A 17,070-nucleotide genomic window follows, 5' to 3' on the forward strand; every position below is an offset into this window, starting at 1 on the left:
AAAAAAAAAAAAAAAAAAAAACCTCTCACAAGATGGATGCACCTTTCACCTCTTGTTGAGAACCACAAATATTTAGATTACTTTCAAAATCAGAACAATGTGCCTGTGCGTGTTTCTCTCTTATTTCCAAGGAAAGATTTATTGAGAGTGTAACTCATCAAAACATCCGGCAATAAGAAGAACTATGGAGCCCTGACATAACTCATTCATCTCACTTTGAAACGAGGGGGATGCTGCTTCAACAAAATACCTAAACCATCTGGAATGTGAATGATTCCTGCCGCTACAAGCTAATGTCTGCTACAGATTATTAAAAATACATGAATGTGTGACGCAGGTGATGCATGCAGAAAAAAGCCGGTAGCAGACAGGAGGGCCAGCAGTTAGTGGAAGGTGTTGGCCGGGGATATTCACCCAGACAATCACTCCCAAAGTGCATGTATAATCTGGACAGTTAACTTTAGGAATGTCCTCTGTCTCTAGAGAAAAACCCAGCTTGCTGCTGGCCTGGACCGATATTCAACTGATGCATTCATACTCGTGCATACAAAAAGACCTTGGACCGACCTTTGGGCAAGCCAATGGAAAGATTTACTGTTACCCTCCCAAAAAAAAAAAAAAAAGGGGGTATTATTATCCCTCGAGCAGATACTGGTTAACTGGAGAGAGACCGCAGCAGTAGGACTCAACTCACTCAATCAGCCTAAAAACTAAATATCAGTTAATTTATGTCTCCTCAAACAAAGCATATAAACACAAAGAATAAAATATCTGACAAATTCTCTTGTTATCGTCTATTCCACAAGTCTTTTTTCTCCTGACCCTGACCTCATGTGGTAATTCATGAGGACTCTGAGGAGGAAAGATTAATAAAGACTATAGCTCCGGAGGGACGGAGAGAGGGACACTGATACTGGCCCCTCTGATGTGGCCGCTGACCTCTACATCTGGTCTAGACGGCTGCTCTGGACAGTTGCTGCGCTCCCACACAAAGAGGGAGCGAGCAGAGCCGAGAGTGAGCACATGTCTGCAAACACACCCTCCTTTTGTTGTGTTTGCTCTGAGATGAAAACGCTCGCCTTGTGTTTGCGCTCGTCTTGACTGCGAGTGGGACGAAAAAAGAGAAGAGGTAGGAGACGAGGGAAGAGGTCTGAGGGAGACAATCGAGGGTGTGATGATCAAAAGCAGCCTTTTTACTGCCGAGTGGAAAGCCCAGTGCCAAAGTTTAGGCCTTCTGAGAGACAGAGGTCTGAAAGAAATTAACCCACAGCACTGTAATCCGTTCACGGAGAACATTAGGAAAAAACATCAAGAACAAAGCAAAGAAAATGGAAAGGGTGGACATTGGAAACAATAGAAAAGCCACATTCTGGGGAGCGATTAGTTTGACAGCACAATTGCCTTTAGGGACCGCCGGGCAAAACTCACGACTGAAAGCTAAAGTTAGAATTGCAACAGCACATTTGTATCTTTTCAATCTTTCTGCTGATTGTAGTAAAATGTTATATTGATGATCAGATAGCATGACTGTAATCTGTCAATGTCAATGAGCAATCGGTCCTTCATGTCATTCCCTCTTCGACGGATGCTGCAATAACCTTGTGTTCACCATGGAAAACACGAGCTGATGAGGATGAAAAGAACAAAAGACACAACACACAGCATATGGTGAGGGGACACTGTACTAAGTCATAGCCACCTGGTTTACTCCCTCTAGTGGCACTATTTTTAATACTACACTAAGTATTTTTTTTATTAAAACTGAGGGAAAAATCCACATGAAAATGTAAACGCATCAAACCGTCTTAACCTGACTGTGTGGTTACATGGGTTTTCGTGTGGTTAAGACTCGCGCACGCAAACAGTGACATCAAATGTGAGCGGCCACGCTCAAAGCCAGGGCAGACCCAGAGGGCTCCATGCAGTCTCAGCCACATTATATCTGGCATTGCACCCCCGTAATCTGCCCGGTGCTGCATGGAAGCCTCAAAGCCTCAAATACACGAGCCTCCACTTTTAAGTGCTGTTACCAAATAATAGAAAACCGTAGTGTTTTCTGTACGACCACTGGAGCACGTGCACAAGGTTATGCACGAGTGTGTGTTTATGTTGTCAAGGCTTTTCCTCGTGCGGTGTCATCTCCCTTTCCCTTGCTTGGACGTTCACTCCCCTTTTCCTTTCTCCTTCCCCTCTAATGGATTTAGCAGACACAGTTGGGCAAGCCATAGGGACCCAGAGCCAAACTAAGCAAGACCCAAAGTCACGAAGCTCGAATAAAAGAAGAAGTGGTGACTCCATAATCCCTCTATCTCTGCCATTTTTCTTGTGCTGTGATGGGACAGCACTGAGTTCCTTTCAGCAGGTTTCACAGTGGTCGAGTTGCACTGCCTGTGGATATTTGGCAGCAGGTCGCTCACTGCTGTAACCCCTTCAGCGTCACCGTGGACAATGAGCGGACATTGTGATTGATGGGAGGGGAAAGGAAAAAAATTACCGTGTCAAAAGTTGACGTAAAAAATATGCTGTGAAGACGTACACTTGACACAGCTTCACCTTAGCCTGTTCCAAACCTCATATTCAGAATTCTGATTCCTGTTGCACTTGTCTGAACACAAAGATTCTTCTATATAAACCTTTTACAGTTTCTGATCAAAAGTGGAAAATGAGTCTCTCGGCAAGTCTATAGTCTTTCTAAAGTGACAGAAAATTAAATTTTGGATCAGATGGCGGTGGAACAGACTGCAGCGGTCTTGGGATTCAACATAAAAAAGGAGGGGTTGGGGGGTTGCAGACTGAGTGTGGCGGGGTTTATAGGACCGAGGAATGCATTGCATCTCAGTTTTCATGTCGTTTGGGCTGTGTGTGTGTTTAGGGGGAAACAAGCATGACACCAGTCTCCCCTTCAGTTGCCTTTCCATGGATATCTGGATATAGACATCCTGTTTCTAACCCCAGCTGTCACCAGCACTGAGAGGGAGCGTGTGTGCTCTACAAATGTAATCGTGTGTTTCCCCAGATCCCATTTCACTTTTTCTCCACACTACGCTCGAGGTGGGTATTTGTTTCCATTTATTTCCACAACTGGTTTAATTAATAGAGAATCAATCTCTATGTCCAGTGATTTTAAAGTGCTACAGCGCCGGCCTTCCAGACGGCCAGACGGCCAGTGTCTGGCCACTTTACGCACGGATGCTGAAATATACATGCATGTGCTGCACCTCGGCACGATCAATATTAATAGCATTACCCGTAAAGAGAGTTCATGACTGCCTCATACGACTGGGGCGTTGCGCTCAAGGGAAGCACGGCGCTGTAAAAGCTCTCACAAACTTGTGAAACACAACCTACCTGCCAGTAGAGTCTAAGTAAGTATGTTTGAATTAGTAATGACGGAGTGAAAACCAGGGTGTAGGCAGCTCTTCCCGGTAGATCAAGCCGTGGCTATGGCAATGAGGAATAACAAACTCATCCTCAAATGCATTCTGCATTTTGGAAAGCAAAAGTAATTTGACAAAAAAAAAAACAAAAAAAAAAAACAATTAGAACTTAATGGTATCCATCTGATTCGTAACTGCATGTCTTTTTTGTTTTTGTTGTTCTGATCCAATTGTTACCAGGACGTATTAACTCTGGCATTAATGACACAATTGTTACATTTTTCCCAAATCCGCAAAATCATTTGTTGTCTAATCAGTCCATAAAAACACTGGTTCCTCTGGAGCTGGACTTTATAACTTATTCCCTACATAAATGTCCTTGTCGGTGAGATCGGCTCAGCTGCTGAAGTGAAGATGAGACATCACAGAGACTACTCAGTTCATGAGAGAACTCCGAATCTGCTGATACTGAAAGTAAAAAACTTTGTCAATACTGTGCAGAAACGAAACTGAATGAATAAGATGGAAGACACAAGCAGAATTCTCTGATATGCACTCTTTGTGATGCTTTTTTCCTTTTTGCTTTGATTCAAACGGACATGGAAAATAAGACTTTATTAATGGTTTGGCTCCACATTCTCATTTGGATGCGAACTGATGCGATGAAAATGAGGTTCAAGTGCTGACTTGTTGTTTAGGTATTGTTTTATTCTCAGTCGTAAAGGATCTGCCTCGGTCCTACTTTTTCTGTTCTCATTTTGCGGTGAGTGGTATTTAGGTAATACTCAATAAAATCATTGACTGTGAGTTGTTTCCCACTCTTAAACATGAAAACCACTGAAACATCCTAACTGCTCTTGGCAGCCATTGTGTATCCAAATTCATCAGAGTATTGAGCTATGGAGTGTATTGGACTAATTTATGTTATAGAGTAACACTGCTACAAATTCATGACTGGCTGAAGTTACGGTATGAGTCTCAATTCACTTCGCAGCAGGAAAACACAGGTTTTAACATTTGAATATTTTCATCTCACCGCTGACATTCTTATGTGATTCCACAGGGACAATAACTGGGGGGAAAAAACAACTGCAGCAGAATGTGAATGTCTGCAGCGGCAGCAGCGGCATGACAACTCAAAGCTGGTGTGATGACTCAGAAATATTTACTCTGACGGATGCTGTCACACCACAAAATACGGAGATGCGCTGTTACAAACTGCAGCGGGTCCCCTGCGACAAAACGCCCCAGATTTTACTGCCCAACAAGCCCAAAGGAGAAAGAGAATGAGGGAGCAGAAGAGGAACTGGAAGCATGAATGCAGGAGATTTCTTTCAGAAAATGGCTCCAAGTAGTTAAACTTTTGTAAAACTGAAGCACTGCGTTCGTTCTATTCCTGAAGCCATGGAAATCACAGCCGGAGGCGCTTCACTGCCCTCCTAACCTTCATGGCCATCCCGCCAAGAGATTGTGAAGTGAGCTTTTCCTCTTTTGCTGAGCATCTGTGAGTATGTGGATTTAACAATATCAGACAGAGAAAAAGTGAAAAAAAAAAAGACCAGCGGAGAAAAAAAAAAAAAAGAGAACAATGAAAAAGATCTCCACCAAGGTGAAACAGCAGCTGCCATCTCCCGTCAGTCAGCGCCCCTCCCCATCAGAGCATGTTTAATATCCCACAAGGGCAAGCTGTCGAGCTGAACCGCATCCATGGCTCTGTCAAACGTTATTACATCACAGGTGAAACTGAGATAAATACCCTCATAGTAGCGAAAGCAGATGGGTCTGAGTGTGAGAGGAACGTCGAGCAGCACAGCTTTGACTGGAAACAATTAAGCATCAGGAAATATTGTTCGGGAAAAATGTGGAAGGCATTAAAGTGTATAAACAACTACTTAATGCTTTTGTTTGGTTCCCTATTGTGTAAAAACATGCTCCGCAGTTAGGTTAGCGCTCTGGTATTTCTTAAAAGGCAGTTCGTGTTCAGAGGCAGTGTGCTTCCATGACTACTGGATCGTAATGTGGACACGTTTGCATTATATTTGGCCACTGATGTGATGTAAATCTCATGCAAATAAATCACCAATTATGTGAAAAATGACTGTGCTGCAACTACATTTTCATGCATAATTAGCCTTTTGTGTCATCTTCATTTCATCTTTTACATTATAGTGTTTTGCTTGCAATCTGCAATAACAGGCCGGCAGTTCATCACTGGGAAAACACAACTTCAGAGTTACTCATTGTTCTCTTTCTGTAAGTCCTTTATCTCTACCAGCATCGTACTTGTCCCCGCCATCAATAATTTTCTTTTTATTTTAAACATCATGTAAAACTGTTTTCTTGAGTATTTTTAGCTTTTATATTCCCACATTTGTAATAAAGGTGCATTGACTTGCTTTCACTCCCCGGAGGCTTATTGCAGCCATCAGGGCTTCACCCCAACCTTTACCCTTGCCTCAAGCTGGTCGTATATCTCAAAACTCTTGAATGATCAGCGTTGTGAGGGCCGAGGTTATTTCCCCATCAGGGAGGTGACTGCCAAAATGTGGCAGCATGAAAAGACTTTTGTCCCCAGATGTGATGAATAAAGCAGAACGCAGACGGACAGCACAATACTAGAAGCACAGAATTAATTAATGACCTAAAAGAGGAAAAGTTCAAAGACAAAACACTCAGCTAATAGCCAAAACAGGGAAAGAAGAAGGAAAACCACGAATAGATCTTGTAACTCGAACACACGCACACACTTCAATCTCCTCTCATTCCAGCCAATCAGCAACAAGGCCTGACGGCAAACCAGGCATGAAGTCCACAAAGTCATATCAGGTCACGTTGTTGTTCCAGAAGAAACAAAAATATCAATTAAATTGATTAAAAAAAAATGTTTGGTTGAAGACATCGCCAGCTAATAGACAAAAGCTTTGGGGGTAAAACCGGGTCGGTGTCTTCATAAAAGAAACACTATAAACTTCATTTCACTTGAAGTTGAAGTTTGGCTGACAGAACTGTTAGAATATCAAATTGTGTAAAATCTCATCGCTCAGCCAGAATACGGGACAGTGAGTTGGCTTATTACTTATTAAATCCTCCACCAACTCCTGGGTCAGTGGCGCGCCGACAGCTGTTCTCCAAGAAAATGCCTTGGTATCGCGTTACTCCATTATACTTTTTGTGTTAAGTCTGGGAATTAAGACTGTCTGCCTCGGCTTTACTTCGCTCTTCTCAGTTGAGGAAACATCCAAACACATCAGTGAATCTGAGAGAAAAAAAAACTATGAAGACGCTGGATTGAGGCTTCCACATTCACATTTATTCTGTTACATTTATTCAAGTGGACTTTTTGGATAAACTGTGAAATTACAGCGTCCTATTTAATCTTTACTTCTGGAAAATCATTTAGACAAAAACTCAACTGATGCTGAATTCTGCTGAATCCCTAAACCGGTAACAGGAATTTATGAAAATAAAGCCATGATTTGATGGAGAAACTGCCCACAGCTCTATCACGTGTCGGATAACCAATCACTGAAGCTCCAAGCCTGCAACAAAAACAGGAAAAGCACTTTGATAACGACGATAATTGTTACTGAGTGATCGTTTTTGGGGCCATCTAAGGTAAAATATCAGCTATATTCACCCACATTCAGTTTATTATCCTGTCCAATGATTTATATTCAGCATTATCAATATAGTCATATAATAATGGTAATATAGTACTATAAAACCATATTTTGGTTGAGCTCGAATTCCTCTGAAACGCAGCGGTTTGGCATTTTCTGGACAGATTAGACACAATGTAGCTCTGACATCTATCGAGCAAAGCTAGCAAAGGATTTTTCTAGTTGTTCTGTTTAGTTTGTACTAGATCTCTGCAAGGTAGGTTCTCGGGGAGGATTATGTGTCACACAACAAATCACAGTAGTGCTTTGCACAAAGCACCGGCCAACTTAAATACATGTCCTGTGAAAACAATGAAAACCAGACGTTTTGATGGATTTACAACCAGAATAAGGTCCATGTTGCACAGAAAATCTAAAACCAGCGGTCAAGTCAACTTTATCTGTGTTTAAGTTCATATCAAGCGGTCAGTGCTGAGTGCAAAGCTTTAAAATTGAAATGACACAGATCACTGTATGTGATAATAAAGCGTCAAAGGAAAGAAAAATCAATGCTGTACCAAAAGAAAACGGAAGAAAGTAATTCACACCAAATTCTTGAGGATAAAGTCGTTTTGATGGGTTAAACTGTCAAGATGTATCCAATCCAATCTGGAGAACTCATCATGTTTCACTGTATTTTAATTAACACATCCTAATGTAACATTAATGAGGTCAAACAGCGAATTGCTCACTAACTGACATGGCTTTAATCCACAGATCTAATAACTGTTACACAAGTTATTCCTTGGATGCCTACGCTTTACTTTTACCTTATCAGAAATACGCTAAACTTGGTATTTGGGCATATTTTTCAAGTGCTCTACACACTTCAGCAAGCAAGACAGAATAGCACACTTGATCCTCCCGAACATCCCTACCTTCAGACTCCACGCTATCAAGCAACCAAAAACTTTTCTTCTTCCCTCACTTTGTTCTGAACCACCTACACACATCTAGTCTGCGAAGCCCTTGACTTGCGTAACACTTCGCTAACCCGAACTGTGCCCTACGCAGCTCTCAGCTCAATGTTTGAAGTTACCGGGAGCTCAGATCATCTCACTTACTTCATTAAAATCCCATGACATGCTCCACAGACGGGCTCCCTCTCCTCTCTCTCTCTCTGATCGGCTTGCTTCGCCTCAGAGCCTCGGCTCCTCTCATCCATCAAGCGCCCAGACGGGGCAGCGCTTGCCTGATTTCATTCATCTCTGTTCACAGCGATTCTCAAATTCATCGCTTCGCGTGACTTATGAAATTAATACATCACTCTGTTCAGATACATACGAGCGTAAAAGACACGCGTGACTTGTTTCCTCACAGGTGAAGAATCAATGAAACGGTCTGAGCGGCGATCCCGCTGCTGGTTTCTGGAAGAGCAAACCAACATAAAGGCTTAAGCCTGGTCAATTAATTGATTGATGGATTGACCGCAGCTGCATGGTGATGTTGTGATTAGTACTTTTGCCTCGCAGGGGTAATATTCCCAGTTCAAATTGGGGCTTGGAGACCGACGTGTGGAGTTTGCATGTTCCATGGCTTTTCTCCAGGTAATCAGGATTTCCTGCAGGAAAAAAGCTTAAAGTTTATTCACAGATGAAACACCCATTGTTTGCACTGCACATGATTTATTTTTTATCAGTTTAAGCCACGTTTGGATTCATACTTAATCAATCAATCTCCAATGATAACATGAAACTCAGACTTTCGTGAATTCTTCAATACTCAGCAGCCTGTCCCACAGTCCAAACCCCTGATGGAGAAGAACTGAATGAGGAAACCTGACACAAAGCCAGACATTTAGTCTTTCCTCCTGAACATTCTGATCAAAAATAACAAGATATTTCCAGCACTTATTATTCTAGACCGAAATCGTTGCCCAGCTAAAGGTGTCGTCTGGCTAAAATAAGCAGTTTGGGTTCAGGGGTCTGCGTTCAAATAAAGGTTATCTCAAATGAGATGAGGTATCAGAAATAAAGTGTTCTGGAACTACAGTGAAATGTATCTAAAAAACAATAAGGATGCATTCATTGCCTTAGAAACACCACCTGTTCCATAAAAACCTTTTCTTTTTCTTTCTTCTGTTCTGCTTCTGGTTCAGCTGATCATTACAGTGGATCTCCTCATCTCCTCCGCCTCTCCAAAAACATGAATCATGATGATCGCACCGGGCCTCAGAACAATCAGAAACAAATGGCACTTGTTTCAAAAGCTCCAGCTAGTCAATCATTCTTACAATAGAGTCCAGCTATTTCTTTTGATTGGTTGAGTTCGTCATCCAGTAATATCTTCTCCAGAGCCAGAGTCACATATAAAGGGGGTTTTAATACTATTCATAGGAAGGTAAGACTTTTATTTCCCAAGAGTAAAGACTACTGTGCATTTAAAGGGAAAAAAAAAAGAAAAAACTTAAGTTTGAGATAAAAAGACGAATGACTTTTGGATGATTTATTATTTTCAAGATTTTGTTTCATTTTTCAAACATTATCTGTAAAGCTTGCAAGAACAAAAGTTGGGATTCAAAAAAGTAAAAGTAAATAATACAGCAATGATGTCAGCTGATTTATCCCGAGCAGTCAGCCGGCATGAGATAGTGAAGTTACAAATTGCCCTTGTTTCTTTTAGGGTGTACGTATGAGTTATTAAACTCGATAAGTTAACACTCAATAAAGCTTGCAACATTCATCCGTCTGTTTTATTCTCCATGTCTGCTTTATTCTGAAGAGCACTGCAGAGGAACTGAGACGAACACCGCCAAAACCAACCGGACACTATATCGCATTTTATTTCCTTTGTAATTTGGGGTACCGCTTTTCTTAAACCTAAGCGCACACACACACACACACACAGACACACACACACACACACACACACACACACACACACAAAAGACTCTGATTAACAAGAGCATAATTAAATTACATGATTATAATCAGAGCAAGATGGCAGAGTTGGTGATTGTGGTTGCCAGAGCAACCAAGACACCCTGAGGGGGTAAAAAGTGAACAATCAGCAGAAGGGATTCCTTCATCAATGGGGATCCGATGTTCTGACTGTATTGGTGAAGCTGTTAATAACCGCATGGCCTTTACCGTGGAGGGATGATGCAAACGAAACGCGACTTTCCAGGACTTTCCCAAGCTACGCCCTCACACAGCGCCGCATGATGCTGCTTTCTGTCCGCATGCCGTGAAATAAATTCAAATGGCATTAAATTACTTCAATATTGACTCTCTGGTTTATGTTTTGTCTATGTCGGTGGTCTGAGAGGTAAATAAAAACACCAACACAGACCTCGGGCTTCAGCAGCACGCATGAAGTGAAAGATGGAAAGTAAATATTTCCACTAGCTACTTGTGGAGGAGGGAAACAATCTCTTTTTTTTTTAATGTTTGTTTAATTTTTGTTGGTTTTTATTGTTCTGTACTGGAGAGGAGATTTTCACATGGGTGTTTGGGTCCCTTCATTTCTAAAAGTGTGATTTTGGAATTGGTAAGACTTTTGACGTAATTTGTGTGGACTGTGGACACTGGGTCATAATCGGGTGTTCCTCTTGAAAACAAGTATCAGTATAATCGCGTGCGTGAGGAGGCGAGAGGAATATCTGAGTCACCATCCAATATTTGCGCTGAGAAGTTGATTTCCCACGCTTCAAACTAAAACTCCAAGTCGAGGGGAAAAAAAAAAACCAGCTCTGTGATACAATTAGAGAGACTTTTGTTTGAGCTTCAACAAACTGGATATGAAGATGCGTTATGATTTCACCCTTTTTTCTCTCTTTCTTGCTGACAGCTCTGTGATTTGGGACAATGAACTGCAACAGACATCACAAAAAAGTCTTTGGTGTGAAATCTACAGCCTCTGTTTTCTTAATGAATATGAAGACATCTGGATTTGTAGGACAAAAATATACTTGAAATGATAAAAACTTTTTTCTTCTTCTCTTGTGGATTTATTGAAGTTCAATGGATACCAGCAGGAATCCGGTGTCAATGTGGGTGGCAGAGTTACAATTTGATTACACTGTTTATCGCCACAGTTTCAAGTGAACCCTCAAGAGTGCTTAAGATTTCGAAAGAATGGAGCCTGAGCTCGGACATCCCGTACAGTACGACCGTTGGAATAAACACTGAAGCATTCTTAAAAAACTGTGGATACGGGATTGTACTTCATCTTATAACAGAGTAAATCCATGACGACAGCTTCGGACTGAGAAGCATCAACATTGGTCTGTGTGTCAACACCAGTTGGATGTTTTAAAATAATAGCACAAGATGCTCAAACTAAACCAAATTTTATTTCGAGCGTCAATGTCACACACTGAAATGCAGAGAGCCTCTATCAATTGGTCAATCTGGTGAAGAAATTTCTCCTTGAGGGACTAATAAAGGACTAATAAACAAATAAATACACTTTTACTCACCTCCCCTCTAATTGCAATATTAGGAGTTTGAATAGAAGCTGCTGTCTGAGAGGGGAGTGTATTCGGTGCATGGCCCTGGTGAGAAATGAGTCCCTGACTCTGGCAGAGTCCCTCTCATGCTCACCCACTCAAATACTGCCAGCCACATGAAGTGTGAGGTAAACAGCAGGATGTTTACTTTGCTGATAGCCTCGACAGAAAGACCTGACACAGTGCCGAATCAATAGGCTTTGACAGGCTCGTTACAGACACCATTAACACGAGGGAGTAGAAGCTCGGACAATCACAAACCAATTCCTCACATCGGCTAAATGAAGATGAATAGAAGGATCTTTCAAATGGGAGTGAGGGGTCAAGGTGCGAACTGCATCTGCACCACACCACAATCACACAATCAGAAAATAAACTAAGAGACCACATAGCCTTAAAAAGTATTCCACTTTCCAGAAACATCTTTTTTCACCATGATCTCTATTACATGAAAACATGTTTTTGAAAATCCAGTTGTGAAAAGGACAACCAACAATTATTAAAAGGGGATTTTTCTCTTTCAAATAGCTGATGTGAACAATTATAAGTTGTTTGTATGAACTCAGGCCGTGCTGGGTTGAAGTTCCACCACCTAGATATCCATATGGTTCCTGTTAGAGAACGTCTTGCTGCACGCCTCATCACTCTGTGAGAAACCAAGCTCTTACTGGTTTTCTGCAGACCAGAGACTACCGCTGAGGCCAGCATGCATTGCACACAAGCACACAAGACCATGTAAGCGGATAGTGTAATAATGCAAAGATCTCTATCCCTCCTCGCAGCAGAAAACCGGGAGCCGTAGATGTCAGCGGACACCAGATATGGCGAGAATAACTGTGGTGTTGTGGTGCTTAAATATGCCTTTGGCTTCTCTTTTTTAGCTGTTGGCCAAGTAAACATATGCAGACATAAATTCCTGCTATAAATACACTTTGAATCGGAAAAAGTACAAATGTGTCAAGATCTATTGACCGGATAGAAAACCACCCACCAATCTCTTTCTTCTTCTTCTCTGTATGGTTAATGTACGCTACAGTCTGCTGAGATATGTAGTCAGCTTGCAGGCTTTGTTTCTGTTTTCACAATCAAGAGGAGACATATTCCAGCACCGGCAAAGTAGGTCCTGCTGGCTTCAGTGACTTGCTCAAAGGTTCAGAACAGAGCTCCAAATCCTCTCCAGGAGTGATGCGTTGCAGCCAGGCCTGTACTGTCACATCAGTCTGTCTCTCCAGGAAAATAAGGAATAAAAAAAAAAATCAACAATCGCTGGCCCACTTTGTGCACTTCATGGTGTTTCCTATTAAGTGGTTCTGTCCTGCCTCCAAACTAAAAAGTGCAGTGACTCTCAGCTGCCAATCCTGGAGGAGGAAACCACTGACTTACGGTTATTAAATAGTTCCATAAGGTATAAAAAGCTCCTGGGGTAGCTACCACACTGACCTCCTTTTCTGCTTTTTTTTTTCAAGGGGAGGGGAGACCACTTTTCCCACCTGGCTCTTCTCAATATTAAAAACTGGATCAATCCACTGATCTTGTGCTACTTCTCTAGTCCTTTCAGTGTATCCCCCTCTATCACAGCAGCCTGGCCAGCAGCGACCAGCTCATGCGTGCAAGGTGCGGATGCAGGGTGCACCCTCTCTGCAAGGGGAAACCACCAGCCTCCACCCAACAAAAGCTCATTTCCCCACCTTTATTCCCCCCCTTAATTAAATTAATCAGCGGCCGCAAACACACAGTGCATAAGAGAATAAAGCAGCTGTCACTTACATTCATCGGAGCCGGTCCGCAGCTCTGGATGTGTGCTCTGGATATCCCTTCCAAAACCTGATTAGTATGCAAACGGGTTTCCAATCCCCCCAAACGACAGACAATCCGCCAGGACAGAATGCTGAATGGAGCCGCGCTGGCCAGCTGGACTGGGCTTTTTCGGGGTTTTTACATAATATCCAGAAAAAATCCCACTTCCACAAGATTGTCTAATCCGGCTGATGGGTGACTCCAGCGGTGAACGGAGGATCTTCCTCGCGCCTCCGTCGCCGCGTCAGGTGAGCGCGTGCGGGAACAGCTGGATGGATGAAGCCCGCCGGCTTCTTCTTCTCCTTCCTCTGTCCGCCTGTGGTGCTGCTGTGGCCGGCGCGTGTGTGTGTGTGTCTTTACTCCTCTCCCTTCAGCATCCAGTCACTCAGACACGGTGTGTGTGTGAATGTGTGTGTGTGTGTGTGTGTGTGTGTGTTGCAGAGCCGCTCCGGGGCACCGCGCGCCTCTCACCGCACTGAAAGCCGACTGACTCCTCCGCCACCGGGCCCAGCCCCCTCCGCTCCGCTCCTTACCCTCCTCCGCCCCCTTTTTCCTCCCTCCTTCACCCACTTGGATCGCTAATTTATTCGGGGAGCTACACAAAAGCGGGGACAGCGGGAGAGGGAGGCTGGAGAGAAGGCTCTGGTGCCCCCCAGCTCCGCTCCGTGGAAGTAGTCTCTGAGACAAAGGAGCGCGCGACGCGCCATCAAAGGAGCAGACATTATGCAAGTGTCTAAAAATTAATGAATGTTGAATTTTATTTCATCCACTGCTCTCATGTATAAAGACTAATAAAAACAGATATGCATCAGCATCCATTGTAGCTATATTAGATTGGCCCATTTCTGATTTTTATCTTATTTAGTTAAATTGTGATATTTAATAAAAAATAACAGTTTGACACAATGAGCATGATAAGTAACTAAAGACTACAGCAATGTCCTTTGTTTTTGTTTTGTTTTTTTTTTGTTTTTTTTTATTTTTTACATTCAGGATACACTACATTTAGTGTTATTACAAAATAGAAATGTATGAAGCAACCTTTAAAAAATTAAAACTGACAACCATTAACTTTTTTTTTTTTAATTGCATGATGGATCAGTGTATTTCCATAGGAAACAGCAGATCACTCTGGGCTGGGTTTACACACACACACACACACACACACACACACACACACACACACACACACACACAACCCTTTGGACTGCTGGCATCAGCACGATGGGAGTCATTCATCACCCCAGATTTTAGGTCAAGCCTCCACCTGCATCACTGAAGCAGAGCGAGGGAGGAGAGGCGGAGGACGGAGAGATGGTCTGGAGGCTGGGTGTGTGAGCACGAGGAGGAGGGGGGGGTTGGCCGAAGGTGGGCTTTGGAGTCAGTGGACAAGGACAGCAATCAATCCATCCTGTCTTGCTGTTTAAGGTCCACTTCCTGATGAGTGTGTGTGTTGCAGTCAGCGACGGGAAGTGGCACGTTTACACTGTTACCACTGAGTTTTTTATTCACCCATGACATGGTGGCTTGACAGAACACCTCTCTTGCTTATTCAACACATTTTCCATCAACAAATGTGGAGAGAAAAAAAAATTAAATTCAAGCATCAATGTATATAAAGCACAAATAAATACAATGTTCTATGTACACCACTGGTCAACACACATTTGGTCAATATTACCATGTTAGATCGAACTGAATAGATCTTTCTAAGTATTTCTACCAGTGTGAAATCCAGCTAATGTTATTGAAACACAAAAATGACACCTAATATCCATTACCTTTCTTGTACTGTTGTTTTTGTTGTTAAATAAAGCAAGACTACCTTTGTTATTTTGCATTATCAGATAAGCTTGTGCAATGTAAAGCCTTTCCCTCTTTCTCAACCCTCTGATTCTCATCTGTGGACAAAAGCCTCCAAATCCTCTTGCATTTCAAACATACCAAAGGGTTAACATGAAATGATCCAGTTTATAGCCAAGATAGAAACTGATCCGCTGGCTGATGGCAGCTTCCCTCTGATGGCTGTGAGTTACGAGGACAGAATTTTATATGCTGCGAGAAATATTCTCCATCTTAGCAAAGGGCTGTTAGTTTATAAAACCGAAGTCTTTGGATTACTTTAGACCAAGTAAGTGCTTTTTAAATGACATCTGATGAAAAAAACGAACAGCTGTCTCTGAATAAAAATGTCTCTATCTTTATCCTTGAATGTTTCCATGTCCCAGAAGTCCGGTTGAGCTTACTTTTGTTTTGTGTTCTCCTCCATCCTTTTACTTTCTGAACACTGGACATTCGTGCATGTGCGCTTGTATAGATGCATTGCAGCTTGTTGTGTGAACACGTTCAATCATTTGAAATCTCCCTCAAATACTATACTCAGAAACATTGGGTATCCTGGCGTGTTAATTTTAACTGTCTGATCTGCGACCTACAGTAAGAATGTTCAACAATCCAATAAACGTGCGGCAGTGGTAAGCGTGCAGCTCGTAGCTGTGGGGTCATTTGGAAATGCATCGTTAGGAGCTAATGGAGGAGCCTGTCTGTATTGGCTGTGCTTTTGCACTTGTTGGCCTGGTCTCTCTCTCTCTCTCTCTCTCTCTCTCTCTCTCTCTCTCTCCTGTACAAACACTTGCCCACAGTTGACTGCAAACCTGATGTTTCTGATGTGCATCAAAGCAGTAAATTGTCCAAACTAACATGTTTGTTTGTCCAGTAGACTGTAGTGATCACTCAAAAGAAAAAAGTAAATGTTCAAGAAGAAAGGGATGAAAAAGTCCTGTATTTTACTCATGTGCACAGTTAGGTTTTATCCTCTATTTTTAAGCCATTCAGAAGGAGCAGTGGCTATCCATCGTTCAGTGCTCAGTAGTACCTCCATGTACCAATCCCCATTCACCTTATGCATGTTTCTTTCACCTACAATCATTTACTCGCACTAAAGTCCATATCTGCTATGAACATTAACTTTATTACTTTTGTCACTTAATTCTGTCCGTCTCTCTGGAGTGTGCGGCTCCGCCGTGTGTCTGTGCAGGTGTCAGCCACGGCTATCTGATCCACCTTTCCTGTGCGGCAGGATGAGATGAGGTCAGGGCTCCGCTCTGTGACTCGGTGCCAAAACGGGAAAGAGCGTCCATTGAGTCAGACCTTCCTTTCCCATGGCCAAAATATCACCGCTTCGGTGGGGGTTTCATTCAAGAAGACCTCTGTGACTCTCAGGCTATTTCAAAACTGTAATTGCGAAGTATTTGCAATATCTTTTTAAATGAAACAAACTGTAGTAACAGTGAAATGTCTTTCAACTTAATTGCAGTGTTAACAGTGCTATTCAAACACTAAGCAAATGGATCTGTGTGTTTTTGTGTATTTGCTTTCATTTCAGAAAAGACTAAAATGGCAGAATAACTGATAAACTGTTTCCTTGCAGCAGAGTTGGAGTCAACATCCATATTTTCGACAGAGGAACTCCTGCTGCTGTTTAGACTTCCTTATCTCTTCTATGAGCTCTTTGAGAGCTCCCAGCTGGTAAAAATATCACCACACTGGTCCCTTAAGTGCATTTTTTCCCCCTCCACAATGCGTTGTTGTGAACCGTCTTGAAGTTCTGTCACATGATACCGACTTTGTCACAACAGCTGTCCAGCGTGGCTTTTCGTTAAACCGCCGGTCCACTGAAAATGCCAAGGCAGAGCAAAACAAACCAGACCAGCACTACAATTTAGATCCTTCGCCTCTGAAAACACTCCTAAGGCACAAAAAAATGCACATACTGTGAGCCAAACTG

At 42.5% G+C, this 17,070-nt stretch overlaps 1 protein-coding gene across 1 annotated transcript in view; it reads right to left on the reverse strand.

The window, feature by feature from the left end:
- The window catches only part of dchs1b (dachsous cadherin-related 1b), a 74,902-nt gene extending 61,354 nt beyond the window's left edge, over positions 1-13,548 (reverse strand). Inside the window, exon 1 of the mRNA XM_030100264.1 lies at positions 13,254-13,548. The gene's annotated coding sequence lies outside the window, so the exon portion shown is untranslated. The remainder of the gene's footprint in view (positions 1-13,253) is intronic.
- Between the last annotated feature and the right edge of the window lie 3,522 nt (positions 13,549-17,070).

The sequence above is a fragment of the Salarias fasciatus genome, chromosome 10 (genome assembly GCF_902148845.1).
Source record: "Salarias fasciatus chromosome 10, fSalaFa1.1, whole genome shotgun sequence".
Classification (NCBI taxonomy): Eukaryota; Metazoa; Chordata; class Actinopteri; order Blenniiformes; family Blenniidae; genus Salarias; species Salarias fasciatus.